This window comes from Malus domestica, chromosome 04 (genome assembly GCF_042453785.1).
Source record: "Malus domestica chromosome 04, GDT2T_hap1".
Taxonomy (NCBI): domain Eukaryota; kingdom Viridiplantae; phylum Streptophyta; class Magnoliopsida; order Rosales; family Rosaceae; genus Malus; species Malus domestica.
Genome location: NC_091664.1, coordinates 31,454,384 through 31,463,242, shown reverse-complemented (window position 1 = coordinate 31,463,242; position 8,859 = coordinate 31,454,384). Strand labels below are relative to the sequence as shown.

The following is an 8,859-nucleotide window of genomic DNA, read 5'->3' as shown; positions in this document are numbered from 1 at the left end:
ATCACAAAATGGTTTTCAAACAAAATGAAAATTAGATGACCATCAAATAGTGACTAGAAAATAAATGGTTAAATGATATCATACAAGAAAAGAAAATGAGGCTTTTAAAGATTATATCTTCAAACTTTTAAAATTTAAATTTATTATGATATTCCTAATTATAGATTTACTAGCAAAAGTTATCTTTTATAATGAAAGAATATAGCTACATATATTTAAAACAAAAAAAACAATAGTGTAGCTAAAAAAGCCTAAAGAAGGTAATCGTGCGGAACACTCTGTGGCATCTTTTGCATTAAAAAATGGAGGGAAGTATATTTGGGCATGTGTTGGTCCTCAATTCTTGTTTAATACTTTTGTTGAGGATGTAAATGTATCCATTTGTATCTAATAATATTTATCTACCTTTGGAGAAAAAAACCTCAAAACATGCCCAATATGAGATAAACACAGTTGAAAAAAAAATCATAATTAAAAATAAATCTATCCATTCGTATTTAATAATACTTATCTAGGTTTGGAGAAAAAAGAAAACCCCAGAAAATGCCCAATATGAAATAAACATGGCTGAAAAAAAAATTATAATTAAATATATAGGCAGGCACGGACTCGAACCCGTGCACAAGTAGATAGCAAAAACAACGCTTGCCAAATCGGCTATGACAGCTTTGCTTAACATGCTCACGTTTATAGTATATATATGTAGTATATTACAAAGGTTATTAGATTTAGGGGCCCCAAAAAACGGGAGCCCTGTGCGGTCACACTCCTCACACCCCCTCAAGGCCGGCTCTGATTCACTTCACTTAAGTTGTGGGTGGTCAATGGGTCGACATGGCCACAGGGAGCTAATAGTCATTTCAAACAAAAGACGGTGAAATTTGAAAGATAAATGCTAAGAAAACTGTTTCAAAAGTGGAATTCTTATTATTTCACATTTTATGTTTTTTACACAATATTTTTTAGAGAAATTTTATTTGAACCCTAAAAACTTCTTTCAAACACCTAACTTAAATATTTGGGAAATCTTATTTGAACTCATATAACCTCTTTCTACACCCAACTTACTATCTACACCCATATTTTTTTTAATTAAAGAATTAATATCTCTTTAAACCCAAACTTACAACCTAAACTACCCTCACAAACTCAATTCAAAATGTAAATTTATCTTTACACCCATTTAGAAAATAAAATTCCAAATTGAATAGTTTGGTGAAGTTTCTACTTGTTTAAGGGAATGAAAGCTTTCTAGATTTCGATTTGTGTGGACAAGTCAAATAATTTGATGAATTTTCTACTTGTTTATGAATCTTGTGAGACCACCACAAATTACGATAACAAAAAGTGGGCTAAATATTCTAATCTAACGACAGTCCTCATCACTTTTGGCTTCCTAATGAACCAATTTTCAGTAGCTGTGTCATTGCTTTTTTTTTTTTTCTTTTTTAAAGCAACGGCATGAGTTTGTATTAATAGAGATCCAGAAAAACACAGTAGCAAATTACAAAGTTTGGGATAAATCCTGCAACACTAATCGCTACAATCAGCCAACAATATGCTCATGTACTTTTGTGAGTGTTATTGTAATGATCGCAGAGAGCTACGCGATCGTCATCTTTTCTCCTTTTACTACTTTTTCCTTAATTTTTACTCTAGCAAATCATAAGCAATTAGACTCTTAAAGGTAATGACCACACACAAAGCATAGCAAACCCAAAAACCCATCTTCTCAACTTTCAGTGTTGATGGTCTTGAATTGAAACCCAAAAACTCATATTTTCAAGTCTTAGAAAAATTGAAATCAAACGATTTTTTTTTTTTTTTTTGCATAAATCGATTCATACTTTAGTTAGAGGATTTAAAACTTCAAAATCACTATCCATCAATAAAAAGCTTGTTTTTAGCTCTTAGATATTGAGTGTGGGTTTGTTGATGACTTTTATTTTTATTGTTAATTTCATCTTGCCCTTGATGGTAATAATGTAACAGGATTAAAAAGACAACTCATATTTAAATTTTAAGTTGGGTGTAGAAAAATGTTACATGGGTTGAAATAAAATTTTCCTAAATATTTTTGCCATTAAACTCTCCACTTTACCCCTAAATTAATGTGAGATAAGAAAAATTTATTGAAAGGAGATGAACCCATATCAACCCCACCAACGCCCACTGCTTTTCGGCGTCTTCTTCACTGAGGCGGGTGCATCTTTTGTGTCAACATCTTCTCTTTTCATGCTTTTTTTCCGTTCTCTTTATTCCCATCCTATATTCTCCTCCTCCTCCACCTCCTCCTCCTCCTCTTTGTTGCTCACTTCGTTCAACTGACAAATGCCGAAAGCAAATCGAGGCCTATATAGTTTTTTAGTGTTACAGAATCGACGACGTGGAGAATCACAACCAAGGGTACCTTGTAAGGAAGGTGTTAGATGTCAAAGCTTGTGGAAGGTAAATGGGCTGTTATGGAAGGCAGAAGTTGCCTTGAAAAATCACCAGCAAATCTCTAGTGGGGTTTATGGTAGAAGTGACAGTGGGTGTAAGAAGACATTTTGATTTTGTTTTTTGTTTTTCAGTTTTATAAAAGGGTGAATTAGGAATTTGAATAAAATATTTATAGAGTTGGGTTTAAAAAACGGTTGAATGAGTTTTAATAAAATTTTGCAATTTTATAATATCTACACATAAATTAAAGTTAAAATGTACGGTGGCAGATAATTTATAAAGAGTTCCATATTAGTCTCCTTAGGCCATCTCCAACCGAATGGTCCAGAGGGCCAGAGGGCCGAAAATAGCCCTAAAACCGTCTCCAACCGAGGGCTAGGCCAGAGGGCTCTGGAATCTGGGAGGGTCCCACGGGATCGGAGAGGGCTGGAGGGCTGGCTGCTTTCGGCCAGCCAGCCAGCCCGCTGGCTGGCTATTTTTTTTTTTAATATTTCCTATTGCTGTTGGTTAAAACCGACAGCATTAAAGGGTTTTTTTTTTTTTTAATAGTTCTGCTATTAGTGTCGGTTATAACCGACACTAATAGTTTGAAATATTTTTGAATCTAACGGCTAGCTGAGTCAGCTAGCCGTTGGTTTTTTTTTTTTTTTTTAATTTATTTTAAACATTTTTTTCTTCTATAAATATGGTGAAGTTCTTTCAATTCTTCACTTCATTTGCAATATTTCCTTCTTCAATATTTTTCAATATTTCCTTCAATATATTTTCTAATATTTCCTTCATCTATAATATTTGTTTTAATTTTTCAATATTTCCTTCAATATATTTTCCAATATTTCCTTCATCTATAATATTTGTTTCAATTTTTCAATATTTCCTTCATCTATAATATTTGTTTCAATTTTTCAATATTTCCTTCATCTATAATATTTCTTCACTTCATTTGCAATATTTCCTTCATTTTTTTTCAAAAAAAATGGCCTCATCTGCAATGAAAGGTAGGGCTTGGACCCGAAAAGAAGATGAAGCTCTTTGCAAGGCTTATAGATGGATCTCAGAAGATAGTGTGAGGGGATTTCTCAAACAAGTGAAGGTGTTTGGACTCGTGTGTCCAAAAAATACTTAGAATTCTACGAAGGCACCACTCCACCGAATACCCGAAACCACGAAAGTTGTTCTTCAAGATGGAAGAAACATCTTCATCCAAGTTTGAATAAATGGCATCAAGCACTATTAGCAGCAGCACGTAGACATGAAAGCGGCGCCAATTACTATGACGAAGTTAGTGTTTTTACAGTTTATTTTAAATGTTTAATTATATTACATTTAATTTTGTGAATTAATTTCCTAAAATTTTTTTAATTATATTTTCTAGGTACGCCAAGCGGAGGAATTGTATATGGAGGGCAGCTCAAAACCCTTTCAGTTTCACGGTTGTTGGGAAATTTGTAAAGGGTGGGTGTTATTTGAAGATCCACCTCAACATAGAGTGGATCCTTTGGAAGCTGCATCCCCATCTGTAGATATGAATGAAGATGGATCTCCTACCATTCAACAAACAAGGGTAGAAAATCCGACTCCGTCCGAAATTTCTTTACCTAGGGCCATGGGACGAAACAAGGCCCGAAGGTTGAGGGAAAAGGGCAAGGCAAATGCTGATTACGCCGCTCAACATGAAGTGGCGGCCTCATTTCGATTACTGGCGGAGCAAAATGCCCGTGAGGCGGAAGAAAGGAAGTGTAGACATGAAGAGCGAGCCAAACAAATACAAGAAGAGATGGATGATAAGAATATGGAAAGGAACACTTCGGATTACACTCCAATGAGTAAGGCCTATTTTGATAGGAAAAAAAAAGAAATTATGGCTCGGCGGCAATTGTTTACCTCTGACTATACTCCTACAATGGCGGATGATGAAGATGATATTAATTATGGATATTAAATTTAAGTCGTTGTAATTTTTAAATTTAAGTTAATGTTGTTTTTAAATTTAATTTGTAGTGTTTAAATATAAGTTGTTGTTTTTAAATTTAAGTTGTTGTAGTTTTTAAATTTAAATAATAAATTATGTTTGGTCCTATGGCCCTTTGGCCCTCGGTTGGAGACGGTTTTTTGTGACAGGGCTAAAACGAGCCCTTTGGCCCTCTGGCCCTCGGTTGGAGACGGAGGCAAATATGGCCCTGTACTGTTCATTAAAATATTAATATCTTGGGGAATCTTGGAGGGCTAGAGGGCTCAAACGAGCCCTCTGGCCAGCCCTCGGTTGGAGATGGCCTTAGCATTTCTCAATTTGAAAACTAAGATGTTCTTTAACAAATTTATATACTAAATATTGTAAATAACATAACATGAAAGTTGATGATTAAATTATTACTTAAGTGTTAATTAACGTACTTATTTTTTAGGATAATGCTAGAAATACCAAAATTTTAAACTAAATTTGCAAACCAAATGATGTGTCACCAATAGGAAATAAACACGTTTATCAATGCTTAAGTAATAATTTAATTATCAACAACCACATCATTTGGTTTGCAAATTTAATTTAAAAAAATTGGTCTTTCTAGCATTGTCCTTTTTTTTTATTGGTGACACACTATTTAGTATGCAAATTTTAGTCTACAAATTTAATCTTTCTAACATTATTCTATACAAAATATATAATTAGGGTTAAGCCATTTTGCCGGAAGAGGATCCTCTTCGAATCCATTTGTGGGGAACCTGGGGATCCCCACATCATTATCATTTATTGTACATCGTGCAACCAGTTTTCATCAAATACTATTTATGTTTAATTTTAAATAAAAAAATTAAATGATTTTTTACTACACGATACATAATAAATAATTAAAATATAGAAATTTCTAAAATCCTCATAAAGTGAATCCAGATGGGATCCAATTCTCATTTTGCCAACCCAAGATGGTCACATTGCTTTAGTAGTTCTAGGTCAAAAGTCATACTTCTCCACCTCTCTCTAAAATTTCCCTTGGATGATTTTCTCTGTCTAAGAAGAGGGCTAAGGTAAGGTTAGGCATGATGATGATTTAGATTACCGAGAGCATATTTTTAATTTTTACAGTGGTAACAGGCTTTGATTAATAATTGCTAACTTAGTTATTGATAAAAATAAAATTTTAAAGAAAGGTGGAGGGCCATGTGTTTTACCGTCTTTGATTCCTTCTTTGATGGTCAAACTTGTAGGGAGGTGTTTTTCGAAGCCTTCGAGATGAATCTCTCTCTCTATATCTCTCTCTCTCTGTCTCTCTCTTCCTTTCTGCACCATCTTCCTGGTTCACCCCTTTAATTATTTATTCATTCTCTCTCTCTCTCTCCTTAATTTGTTACTCTCTGTACCCTAACCTTAATTCAAATTTTGAAATAGCATACGTATACATATATACACGTACGTGTACATACATATAAGCGCACATATGTTTTCCTATATACTACGTATATCTAAGAAAATACCCTTCTACAATCAATTAATATTAGTACGTGTATTACTATTGGGGAGATATATATATATATATATAGGTACGTACTTGCAGTATGAAAAAAAATGATAATATGGAGTTCAGTGGAATATATAAATTAATAAGGAGAGATAAGGCAGGGAGGCAGAGTTTTTCTTTTTTGTTGACAAAAAACACTGAAAGTGAAGGGAAGTGTATATATATTTGAGAGAAATGGATTTGAAAGCTTGAGTGAGTAGATATAATAGTGTAGGAATGTGAGTTAGATTTTATAGCAATCGATCTGTCCCTATCAAAAATGACTAAATTGTTGATAGAGAATGAAGTTATAATCAAACTCACCAAAGCCCCACCCGGAAGACAAGGGTTAATGTCCTCGCATGGGGGTGCAGGCTGCAAGCCTCTCTCTCATATATACAATATCTCTGCTAGCTAGCTGCATGCCATGTACTCATGTATCATATAATATTATATGTTTTTCGTTGTTTTTCTTTCACTGTATACATGCTCATATATAATACTTATATAATTAACTAAGACTACTTTAGGATTCCATCCCCTCTGCCTCTGCCTAACTTTGTCTAATTTTCCGCAGTAAGCAAATTAACAGTGTTCTTTTTATTACAAGTGTGTCAGTCATATTCATATCTGCATACATGATATAAGTATATGTGGCGAGATAGTAGCTAAAGGTAGACAGACAGATCGAGAGACCCCGTTTGTAGCGGGGGAGCAGATTAATTATTAGATCATTTCTAAAGTAAATGTTAAATTTTAAACATAAAATTTAAATTTTGACAACTTATGTAGCATTTTGATATATTTTAAAATTTTGTTCTCAAACTGATATGCCAATTAAATTATTATTTTATAAAATAAATTATTAAAAGAATTAAAATTTAATAAAGAATATTTAAAGTTTAATCAGTAGTCTGTTCACCTTTCTTGATTGAAAAGAAGAAAAAAGTTGGATAATTGCATCGGTCTACTCAACATTAATTATAATAAATGATTAAACTAATTAAAATTTAATAAAATACATTTAATAATTAATAAAAAAAACATTTGAAGCTGCTGTCAAATTTGACAGCAACCTCTTTTGCTGACAATCCATGTCATCGTCACATAAGATTTTATATTTCAATTGGAGAATATTAATGTGATCTTTTTTTATTGTTATAATTAATGTGTATATTTTGCCATCTCTTTTTAAAATGTTCTTAGAACGAGGGCATAATATATAGTTAAATAATGTGATACGGATGAATGGAATGTGAAAAAGTTATGGGTGTATTTGTTTGTAGGCGGCAGAGAGAAAGCAGAAGAAGAGAGAGAGAGAGAAAGCGGATGTGCTGCAGGCATAGGCAGAGGTAGAGGCAGGGCAATGCAATGCAAATTGCAGTGAAATGAAACGAAAAGGGAGAGAGAATAGCTGGCTGGTGGTGAAAGGAGGAGGTCGAATCCTGATTGAGAGTGATCTGATTTAATTTCCATAATATTATATCTGACAAAAATGCATGATGAAATGACACATGTCTAAGTGGGTATGAATAAATGGGCGTCGAAGGGGGCTGCCGGCTGCGTCTGCGTTTGAGTTTTTTGTCACACTTCGACGTCAGTCATCAGAAAGCAACTTAATAGAGATAAGAAAGATTATTAACCAAATACATTTAACATATGAATTTTTTTTAATGTTGCGTAATACAACAAATAAATTATTAAAATGGAAAATAAGAATTTTTTCGTATCTTACTAAAGTACTCTAATATTAAAGGATAGCGTTGAAGCTAGACTTATATTATATATTATAGTCGGGATTCTTTTTTCTTTGTTACAATGAATATTAATACTCTAATCTAGATTAAAAAAATATAAAAAAATTTGAACTTGAAATATAATGAGTTAAAGAAAAAAAATCCTATAGGCCAAGGCAATCTATCACTTTCAAGAATCAACATAGATTTTATATTTCAAGTAATTCATGTCTAAGGACAAGGGGAAAAGGAAATTTGATCATGAACAGCTTGCAAGAAAGGAACAATATAATATGTACTGTATGTATGTGGTTACTTTAATTGTTTTAAGATTACGAAAGCACACACGGTCATAGTCTTACTTGTATATAAATTAACATATATATATATATATATGAGACCCATGCATGTGTTAGTCTCATAATCTCTTATAATTATAGTAACTTGATTTGAACCATCTTGTATCCAAAATATATAGAGGTATTCATCAATTCCCCTCCTGAACTTGTGACCATTGGCCAATTTCCCCCCTCAACTTTAATTTTGGTCAATTTCCCTCCACAACTCTCATAATTAGTCAATTTCCCCCCTCAACTTTAATTTGGCCAATTTCCCCTCTCAACTCTCATAATTAGTCAATTTACACCTACTGTTAATTTTTAAAATTTTTCCATCTATTCTTTTTTTTTTCTTTCAATCTTTCTAATAACTTCCAACAAAGTACTAAAATTAGCATAAACTCACCTGCATAATATAGGGTAAAATGTACAAAAACATAATACAATTAGTATGTGATATGGGTTGATTATAAGAAAAAGTTATGAATCGGATTTAAAGCATGTAGAAGAAGAAATAATAATCCTAAACTCATGGAACAGACCTATTTCAATAAAATGGGTTATTCTTAATAAGGAGTCGAAAATTATGAATTGACTATACATTTTTGCACTAAAGCTCGATTCTCCGCAATTTACTTGAACTTAGCTTTCACTTTTATAAAGAAAATTGTATTCACATACAAAAATGTACACATCAATCCTTTTCGTTATCAATTTTGTATAGTAAAAAATCAAATAAAATTACTCCATACTGATTTATTATGACTAATAATACTATCTGTGATAAATTGTAAAATTCTAAATTTTAATCTATTTGTAATAGGATAAAGACATAGGAAAATGATTAAC

General features: G+C 32.5%; 1 long non-coding RNA gene across 1 annotated transcript; it reads left to right on the top strand.

The window, feature by feature from the left end:
- The first annotated feature begins 3,587 nt into the window (after positions 1–3,587).
- On the top strand, positions 3,588–4,520 carry LOC139195209 (uncharacterized). Its single transcript, XR_011579851.1, has 2 exons — positions 3,588–3,723; positions 3,818–4,520. It is a non-coding gene; the product is annotated as an uncharacterized lncRNA (long non-coding RNA).
- Positions 4,521–8,859: the final 4,339 nt, after the last annotated feature.